This window comes from Podarcis filfolensis (assembly GCF_964270895.1).
Source record: "Podarcis filfolensis genome assembly, chromosome: 10".
NCBI lineage: Eukaryota > Metazoa > Chordata > Lepidosauria > Squamata > Lacertidae > Podarcis > Podarcis filfolensis.
In genome coordinates, this window is record NC_139612.1 from 69015035 (window position 1) to 69026096 (window position 11062).

Sequence of the window (11062 nt, forward strand, 5' to 3'; positions counted from 1 at the left end):
GTTGACCACCAGCATTATTCTTTCCATTTTTAAGTTCGGAAGAGAGCAGTTGCTTTGGAAGACGATCATCAGGCATCTGCACAACATGACCAGTCCATCGAAGTTGATGTTGAAGAATCATTGCTTCAACACTGGTGATCTTTGCTTCTTCCAGTACACTGGTATTAGTTTGCCTGTCTCCCCAAGTGATGTGTAAAATTTTTCAGAGACACCGTTGATGGAAACTTTCAAGGAGTTGGAGATGGCGTTTATAAGTGGTCCATGTTTCATAAGCATATAGTAAGGTTGGTAGTACAAGGTGATGATCCAACGAGTGGGATATAAAAACATAATAAAACAGTAAACAACTTCCCTAGACAGGGCTGCTTTCAGATGTCTTCTAAAGGTTGTATAGTTACTTATCTCCTTGTTTCAAGGCTCACATAACTCCACACCCTCCCACATATCTCTGGTGAAAATAGGAGCATCTTAAGGAAAAGCAGGACATTCCTGGATCAGAAACCGGGGCAGCTTCTGTAAATCCGGGACTGACCCTGGAAAATAAGGACATTTGGAGGGTTTGGCAATGGTGATCACCAACTTGGAGGGCTTTAAAGAAGGATTCAATATACTTGAAGGAGATGCTGAAGAATGCTCAGTTAAAAAGCTTTTATTATAATAAATAACAGCTGCTCACTTGGCTGTTGCCAGGAGCCATTGAACCCTCAATGCTGACCTATATGAAATGTGGTTGAATCAAATCTGGGACATGGCCCTAATGGATAAACTGACTGGATAATTATATGAAGAATAATTAAACAAGGAGACCTTTTCCCAAACACACAGTCTGGCTTACTGCATATGCTTATTGTACAAAAAAGGATGATTACTGACCACACAGCAAACCATAGACTTTTATTTAACATTTCTTAACAGGGTAACTCTCAAGTCATGACCTTTCTGGTAATCTTTGACAAAGGCCCCCATTATATTTTTGTGGAGAAGCTGGTAAAATGCAGGATGGATGGGGTAACAGTTAGGTGGATTTATAGCTAGTTGGCTGATTGAAATATACTCGGAGTCGAGAGTGGATTTCATGCTCTTTATTCAGCTCATAGTGGTGAGGAGGAATGGAAGTTCCCCCAGAATGTCTGCTTTATATACATTATTTACACAATGGGCCCCATGTGATTGGCTAATTCCAGGATTCACTTGTGGGCCAATCAGGTTGTGGATTCACTTCCACCTGGAGCTGGATTGGGTGGCTCCTGTGGACCAATCAGACTGTTGCATTCTGAACCCTATTGTTCTAGGACCAATCAGACTGCTGCATTCTGAATCCTATTGTTCTAGGACCAATCAGACTGCTGCATTCTGAATCCTATTGTTCTAGGACCAATCAGACTGCTGCATTCTGAATCCTATTGTTCTAGGACCAATCAGACTGCTGCCTTTTGCATCCTATTCAACTCACTGATTGAATAATAATCATAATAATGTTGTTATTTATACCCCGCTCATCTGCCTGGCTAGCCCCAGGCACTCTGGGCAGCTGAACCCAAAGAGTTTCCATTATGGTTCCTTATCATCCTGGACCATAAAGAAGGCTGATGGCCGAAGAATGGATGCTTTTGAATTCTGGTGCTGGAGGAGACTCTTGAGAGTCCCATGGACTGCAAGAAGATCAAACCTCTCCATTCTGAAGGAGATCAGCCCTGAGTGCTCACTGGAAGGACAGATCCTGAAGCTGAGGCTCCAAGACTTTGGCCACCTCATGAGAAGACTCCCTGGAAAAGACCCTGATGTTGGGAAAGATTGCGGACACAAGGAGAAGGGGACGACAGAGCACGAGATTGTGGGACAGTGTTCTCAAAGCTACCAGCATGAGTTTGACCAAACTGCGGGAGGCAGTGGAAGACAGGAGTGCCTGTCGTGCTCTGGTCCAGGGGGTCACGAAGAGTCGGACACGACTAAACGATTAAACAACAACAACAACATCCTGGGGAAAAGTGACAAAGTGGGGTGCCACAGGGTTCTGTCCTGGGCCCATTGTTGTTCAACGTCTTCATATACGAATTGGATGAAGAAACTGAGAGGATGCTCATCAAATTTGCAGAAGACACCAAGCTGGGTGGGGTAGCAGAAGACAGAATCGGGATTCAAAATGACCCCAACAGATTGGAGAACTGGACCAAACTAACAGAATGAAATCCAACAGGGACAAATGTAAGGTTTTACAATTTTGCAGGAAGAACCAGCAGCACAAATTTAGGCTGGGGGACACCTGGATTGCCAGCAGTGCATGGGAAAAGGATCTAGGGGGTCTTAGTAGACCACAAGCTAAACATGAGTCCACAGTGTGATGAAGCTGTGGGATGTGATACATAAGTAGCAGTCAAGTACTACATTCCTTGTTTGCCTAGAGTGGACATGCAAAGGGGATGTTTGTTCCAGCCAGTCGAAAATTTCCTGTTTCCTCCTGGCCTGGAGCATCCTTCCTCTTGCATGTGACAAGAGGTGGGCATGACCTTACCTGTGCAGGTAACACAAAAGGACAAGGCATGCAGCCATCTCTCCCTTTTCTTTTCTTTTCTTTTCTTTTTTCTTTTCTTTTCTTCTCTTTTCTTCTCTTCTCTTCTCTTCCTCTCCTTGACTTCATCTGCCGTGTGAGCTGAAGTGACTTCTAGTCTGCAGTCACTGGGATTATCCCCCTATATGGGGTAAATCCACATGTATGTAGCTTTGTAACTAAGTCTGCCTTCAGGGATCCAACTGTGAACTGAAGCCGGTGCTGTGAGTAAACTACTTTTATAGATCTTAAATAAGATTGTGGTGTGTTCATTCTTTTAAGAAGGAAACAAAGGGATCTTACCAGGAATCTTTTTGAATTCTGGTGCTGGAGGAGACTCTTGAGAGTCCCATGGGCTGCAAGAAGATCAAACCTCTCCATTCTGAAGGAAATCAGCCCTGAGTGCTCACTGGAAGGACAGATCCTGAAGCTGAGGCTCCAAGACTTTGGCCACCTCATGAGAAGAGAAGACTCCCTGGAAAAGACCTTGATGTTGGGGAAGACGGAGGGCACAAGGAGAAGGGGACGACAGAGGACGAGATGGTGGGACAGTGTTCTCGAAGCTACCAGCATGAGTTTGACCAAACTGCGGGAGGCAGTGGAAGACAGGAGGGCCTGGTGTGCTCTGGTCCAGGGGGTCACGAAGAGTCGGACACGACTAAACAACTAAACAACAACAACCAGGAATCTATACAGTGGTACCTCGGGTTACATACGCTTCAGGTTACATACGCTTCAGGTTACAGACTCCGCTAACCCAGAAATAGTACTTCAGGTTAAGAACTTTGCTTCAGGATAAGAACAGAAATCGTGCTCCGGCGGCGCAGCAGCAGCAGGAGGCCCCATTAGCTAAAGTGGTGCTTCAGGGTAAGAACAGTTTCAGGTTAAGAATGGACCTCTGGAACGAATTAAGTACTTAACCCAAGGTACCACTGTATTGAGAAGCTTAAACAAGCCTGCAACCAGCTACCCGTTGTGCGTTTCAAAGGGGAATGTTAAAACTCTGCTAAGTTATAGCACTTGCTAGCGCAATTTAGGAAGGATATTAATAAGCAGTGTATCCTCTCCTGCCTCCCTGAACATTCCCACAGCAGCAGCACAAAAAGTGAATACTATTCTCGGCTGCATCAACAGAAGTATAGTGTCCAGATCACGGAAATAAAAAGTGCCACTCTATTCTGCCTTGTTCAGACCATACCTGGAATACTGTGTCCAGTTCTGGGCACCACAATTTAAGGAGGATATTGGCCAGCTGGAAGGTGTGCAGAGGGGTGTGTGTTTGACCAAGATGATTAAGGGTCCAGCAGCCAAGCCTTATGAGGAACAGTTGAGAGAGTTGGGTATGTTTATTTCCCCCCCCCCCAAAATTTTTTAATGCTTTTCCACATCTATAACACATATAACATATAAAACATACAAAACAAAACAATTACAATGCTACAAGAAAAATAAAAAATAAAAACACATATTCTTTCTTATATTAATTTTAAATTCCATTGTTGCGTGACTTCCTCAAATCCCCCCTAACTGAATTTCATTATATTCCCTTGTAACAGTTTTCCCAGTCAACTTTCTATTACAATCAGTTCCTTCAATTTACTATCTTCATCTCTTTTCTTATTGTTTTAAATCCATCTTACTATACAACATTCTTCTGATACTCCTAGGCCTGTTTAATACTTTCAAGTACCTTCTTAATTATCTGGAGTTGGGTATGTTTAGCGTGGATAAGAGGAGATATGACAGTGGCTGTGGAAACTCAGCCAGATGGGCAGGATATAAATAATAAATTATTATTATTATTATTATTATTATTATTATTATTATTATTATTATAATATCTTCAAATGGCTGCCACATGGAAGATGGAGGAAACTTGAGTTTCGCCACTCCAGAAGGTTGGCCCCTGACAAGAGGATTCAAATTATGAGAAAGAAGATTCCGAATGCACATTAGGAATAACTTCCTGGTGGTAAGAGCTGTTTGAAAGAGGTTTTTATGCAGAGGCTAGACAGCCACCTCTCAGGGATACTTTAGCTGTGATTTATGCTTTGACTTTTGGGTGTAGCTTCTATGGTTCTTTTTCAGTTCAAACTGGCTTTCAGGGGCTTGGGGTTAGGGAGAGCCAAAGTGCCATCAATCATCATAAATCATAAAATGTTTATGATTTATTTCAGGAACTGACAAAGCTTTTCATGTCAGCACAAAATACATTGGAGCACAGCTGCTGCTGTTTCCCCTCCGCCCCCAGAAATGTCACTCCATTTGCAAGCAGAGATTTAAAGCCAGTCTTCTCCCAATTTGGTCAATGGCTGTTCTGGCTGGGAGATATTGGAGTTGTAGAACAAAACATCTGGAGGATGTAACGTTTGCAAAGGCTAGTTTAAGCCAAAGAGCAGGTGCGTTAGCTTGTTTCCTTAAAAAGTCCCTAATGTGCTTTCATAGGAAGAATCTCAGGGAGGTTCCATTGCAACCAAAATCTGAATTCTCAAAAGCTGCTGTTTTCCCAGAAATCAGCTGCCCTGAGCAAAACTCGCCAAATCTCAACAGGCCTATTCGCAAGCATCGTCAAACATGATTCCATGGAGTTCCCCATTCACTCAGGACACTGGAATTTCTAGAATGCTTCTCTCCTCCCATTGCTCCCCATTTCCCATTGCAATAACGCTCTGTTTCGCCTGGAGAAGACCGACTGATCTTGTGTGGTCCAGAAGCCCACTCTGTATGACGGCACAATATCCAGGGAGGTCTCTCCTTCCCAGTTCGAAACCATCTCCCAGATAAATGGTTGGGATGAAGGACAGAGATGGAGGTTCCTAGCAGTCCACCGTAGCCGGCCAGGGCTGGCGATCCATCAGAGAAAAGGCAAAGCTCTCCTGATCTGGCAAAAGGCTTTAGATCTGTGGCTTGCTCTGGTTATCTCCCGCCTGGACTACTGCAATGCGCTCTATGTGGGGCTACCTTTGAAGGTGACCCGGAAACAACAACTAATCCAGAATGCGGCAGCTAGACTGGTGACTGGGAGCGGCCGCCGAAACCACATAACACCGGTCTTGAAAGACCTACATTGGCTCCCAGTACGTTTCCGAGCACAATTCAAAGTGTTGGTGCTGACCTTGAAAGCCCTAAACGGCCTCAAAGGCCCAGTATACCTGAAGGAGCATCTCCATCCCCTTCGTTCAACCCAGACACTGAGGTCCAGCTCTGAGGGCCTTCTGGCGGTTCCCTCCCTGCGAGAAGCCAAGTTACAGGGAACCAGGCAGAGGGCCTTCTCGGTAGTGGCACCTGCCCTGTGGAACGCCCTCCCACCAGATGTCAAAGAGAACAACAAGACTTTTAGAAGACATCTGAAGGCAGCCCTGTTTAGGGAAGCTTTTAATGTTTGATGCATTACTGTACAGTGGTACCTCAGGTTCCAGACGCTTCAGGTTCCAGACGCTTCAGGTTACAGACTCCACTAACCCAGAAATAGTATCTCGGGTTAAGAACTTTGCTTCAGGTCAGGATGAGAACAGAAATAGTGCGGCGGCGGCAGTGAGAGGCCCCATTAGCTAAAGTGGTGCTTCAGGTTAAGAACAGTTTCAGGTTAAGAACGGACCTCCAGAACGAATTAAGTTCTTAACCCGAGGTGCCACTATATTTTAATATTTTGTTGGAAGCCACCCAGAGTGGCTGGGGAAGCCCAGCCAGATGGGCAGGGTATAAATAATAAATAACAAATTATTATTATTATTATTATTATTAGGAGCAGTACGCCAATCTGAGCCAGCCAGGACCCGATTCAGGACCCGATGGAGGAGGAAAGAAAAGGCCTTTCCAAAGTTTGCTGGCCCTGTGACGAAAACAGCCACAAAACAGGAGGAGACGGCTTTCTTGCCAAAGGGAAGACAGGACAGAGTGCCATGGGAGAATGAATTGATTCTGGGAAACAGGGTACCAGAGGGGCAATTCTTGGAGGGTAGAAAGGAGGCCCCAGGGCGTGTGCCCAAATCTGGGCAACTCGGCTATAATAACAGCAACCTGGCAACTGGTTGCAAGATGTGGGTGGTGTGAAATGCATAGGGATACTGGATACAGGGTCTTTTAATTAGCACTAAAGTGCTTTTCCATATACGTACATTTTGGGCTTAATAATAATAATAATTTTAATTTATACCCGCCCTCCCCAGCCAAGACCGGGCTCAGGGCGGCTAACACCAGGTATAAAAACAATTGATTAAAATACAACTTAAAAACAAGATTCAAATACAACATTAAAATGCAGCCTCATTTCAGCAGAAACTCAAATCAAAAGCTTTTTGGGGATGAAAACGTCAAATCTTCACCCAGGCCAACTATCCAGACTGGTCCTGCGTGGGCCACAAAAAGTCAGAGAAGTCCCCAAATAAGAGTTTCATTACAGAAGGAGAAAGGAAAAAAGAAAGAGGGGAAGGGGATCAAGTTGATTCCAAGCCAAAGGCCAGGCGAAACAACTCTGTCTTATAGGCCCTGGGGAAAGAAATCAGATCCCGCAGGGCCCTGGTCTCATGAGGCAGAGCGTTCCATCAAGTCGGGGCCAGTGCTGAAAAGGCCCTGGCTCTGGTTGAGGCTAATCTAACTTCCTTAGGGCCCGGGAACACTAGGGTCTTGCTATTTATGGACCTTAAGGTCCTCCGTGGGGCATACTGGGAGAGGCGGTCCCGTAGGTACGAGGATCCTACAAAGAAAGAAAACTTAAACCTGAGGCCCAGGTACCAAATGCAGCCTGCAAATCCTCTCTTAGAATCAAATAATCTATTCTGTTTTATATAAATTCCTAAACTTTAATAAATATATTATAAAAAAAAATAGAATCAAATAACCTTTGCAAAAAGACCAGAAGCCTTTCTCTTAGGAATTTTTGGTGCAGATCTACCAAAGAATTTGAGAAGACTGTTCCTGTACGCGACTACAGCTGCAAAGATGCTACTCGCCCAGTGATGGAAATAGGCTAAGGGGCCAACAAAGGCCGACTGGCAGATGAGAGGCCCAGGACCCAGTGTACGCAAAGAATTTTGGGGCAGGCCCTGCATGGGTACCCGCCAGAGTCACCAGGGTCACTGGCCCCGTGTTGTACGAGGTGCTAACAGATGGGGGGCAATGCTGGCGCCGCCACTGCGACCAGATACGGCGACGATTCCCGGGAGAAAACCAGGAGGAGGAGGACAGGTCAGGGAACAGTGGGGCAGTGAGGCCCATAGAGCAGCAGGGGCAAGCAGGAGAGGCAGAATCAGTAAATACAGAGGGGACCCGTGAGGCCGAAAGGACACCGGAACCAGAACCACGACTGAGCGAGCCGGTTGCACCAGACCAAACAGCCCCATCACAGCCAGCATCCTTGGAACACGAGCCAGAATCTGAACCCCGGACCAGGGAACACCCCAGGCCGCAACGCACACGTAGGCCGCCGGCGTACCTTGAGGACTATGAATGCGACCTCCCGGGCAGAACTTAGAGGGGAGGAGTGTTATGTACTGAGTTGAATAGGATCCAAACTGCAGCAGTCAGATTGGTCCTAGAACAATAGGATTCAGAATGCAGCAGTCTGATTGGTCCTAGAACAATGCAGCAGTATGATTGGTTGGCAGGAACCACCCAATCATGCTCCAGATAGAAGTAAATCCACAACCTGATTGGCTTACAGTAGAATTCTGGAATTAGCCAATCATGTGCAGCCCATTGTGTAAATAATGTATATAAAGCAGATACTTTGAGGGGACATTCATTCATTCCTCCTCACCACTATGAGCTGAATAAAGAGCATGAAATCACTTTGCGACTCTGAGTATATTTCAGGTGGCCAGATGGACTGGGGAAATCCAAAATCTGGAGGATCAAAGCTTCAACAGAGAATGAGACAAATACAGATTGTATTTAAAAGAACACTGTAAACACTTGAATCTCTTTGGCAGGCTTTGAATAACTCTTGCAATGTCACAAAGACTTTGGACATACTGGAGGACTAAAATTTGGATGAACATATGCAGTTGATTAAGATATCTAAAGGACCCACGGAGGGGAGGAGCGAAGAACTAAGATTCAGAAGAATCTTGTTTGGTTTTGAAATTTTAATGTGTTAAATGTGAAATTTATCTTGTAAAACTAATAAAAAATATAATTTTTTAAAAAATAGAACTGTGGAAGTTGGAAGGGATCTCCAAGGCTCATCTACTCCAACCCTTTGCAATGCAGGAATCTCAACTAAAGCAACCAAGACAAGTGGCTATCTAAAAGGGAATAATAATAATAATAATAATAATAATAATAATAATAATAATAATTTATTTATACCCCGCCCATCTGGCTGGGTTTCCCCAGCCACTCTGGGCGGCTTCCAACAAAGTATTAAAATACAGTGGTCTGTTAAACATTAAAAGCTTCCCTAAACAGGGCTGCCGTCAGATGTCTTCTAAAAGTCTGGTAGTTGTTCTTCTCTTTGACATCTGGTGAGAGGGCGTTCCACAGGGCGGGTGTCACCACCGAGAAGGCCCTCTGCCTGGTTCCCTGTAACTTGGCTTCTCGCAGGGAGGGAACCGCCAGAAGGCCCTCAGCGCTGGGCCTCAGTGTCCGGGCAGAACAATGGGGGTGGAGATGCTCCTTCAGGTCCTTCAGGAAGACTTATCTGACCCATCTCAGCCATACTCTGCCCCTCCTTTCCACCATCACGGAGTATTTATTGACCGGACTGGGATGTGCCATGGAACCCTCCACAAATCCTAAAATGGTTGGACGACACCTTGCTCGCCTCCTTCCAGCAGCTCCTGCAGCCAAGCTGGTGCCAAACGTCTTGCTCTGCTATGCTTTGGACCACATCAGCCAGGCTGAGATGGCGGTCTTGTCGTCTGGGCAGCCCAGGACCTCCAGACACACTGCCCAGGCTTGCGCCCCAGGGAGGTCACTTTGGTCACTCCGGAAGTGTACTCCATTGTCTTTGAAAATTTATCTCCCAGACACACCAACTACGTGATAAGGACAACTGTGACTTTAAAGAAGAATCAGAACCTTTTACAGAGTTATTAAAGAAACAACAGGACGCGGGTGGCGCTGTGGGTTAAACCACAGAGCCTAGGACTTGCTGATCAGAAGGTCGGTGGTTCAAATCCCCGCGACGGGGTGAGCTCCCGTTGCTCGGTCCTTGCTCCTACCAACCTAGCAGTTCGAAAGCACGTCAAAGTGCAAGTAGATAAATAGGTACCGCTCCAGCAGGAAGGTAAACGGTGTTTCCGTGCACTGTTCTGGTTCGCCAGAAGCGGCTTAGTCATGCTGGCCACATGACCTGGAAGCTGTACGCCAGCTCCCTCGGCCAGTAAAGCAAGATGAGCGCCACAACCCCAGAGTCGGTCATGACTGGACCTAACGGTCTGGGGTCCCTTTACCTTTAAAGAAACAACAAAATGAACTGGACTCCTTGGCAGGTTTTGAATAAACATACACAAACTTTTTATTGGTAATATATAGATAGATAAATTAAGGATTTTTACAATTTTATAATAAGCAGAGAATAACATGTGCTGAAAAACCAGAGAGAGGAGCTGAGGGAAGTCTGGGGGTGGGAGGATGGATTTTTCCTTTTGGGGGGAAGGGGGGGAGAAATGGGGGGGATGAGGATGATGTGTTTTTGATAAAGTGTTATGTTGAAATTTCTATTTTTTTTTTTAAGAAAATTTATCTCCCAGGTCCTCTGACCACCCACTACACCACGCCTAGGGTTGTATTCTATGTTAGCCCAACTCAGAGTAGATCCACTGAATATTTTTTTTTTTTTAAACCAACTAACTTAGGCCCATTAATTTCAATAGGTCCATTCTGAATGGTTGGGATACAAAGCCCTGCAGTTCTCCCAGCGTTGGTTTGGTTTGCTTCCTGGGCACTCTGCACGTGCTCAGAAACAGAGTTGGAAAGAACCCCGAAAGTCATCTTGTCAAATCCCCTGCAATGCTAGAATCTCAATTAGCTCATCCATCCTCTCCGTCTCCCAAGCCCCATGCTGTCGTCGGCTTTCCCTCCCACAGGCACTCTGCTCATGCTCAGGAACCCCTTCACCTTGGCAGGAAGAAAGGCACACAGCTGATCTCCACTCCCTTCCACTTCCGCAGGAGTACTACACATACAGCATATCGTTCCTCCTCAGCACTCTGCATCTGCTCAGGAACCCCTTGTTATTAGAGTACCAAAGCACTGTAGAGTTGGAATGGGACACCGAGGGGTCATCTAGTCCAACCTCCTGCTATGCAGGAGTCTCAACTAAAGCAGATATGACAGGTGGCCATTTTATCTCTCCATCTATCTTCTGAGCCCTGTCCTAGGACTGCCTTTCCTACTGGGCACTCTGCACCAGCTCAGGAACTCCTATCTCCTTGGCAGGAAGGGAATGCCGATCTCCATCCTGTCTCCTCAACTCTTGGTTCCTGCAGCGGCGCCATACTGCGCACAATCCCTGAATTAATTGCCTTTTCTCCCGGGCACTCTGCACGTGCTCAGGAACTCCTATCTCCT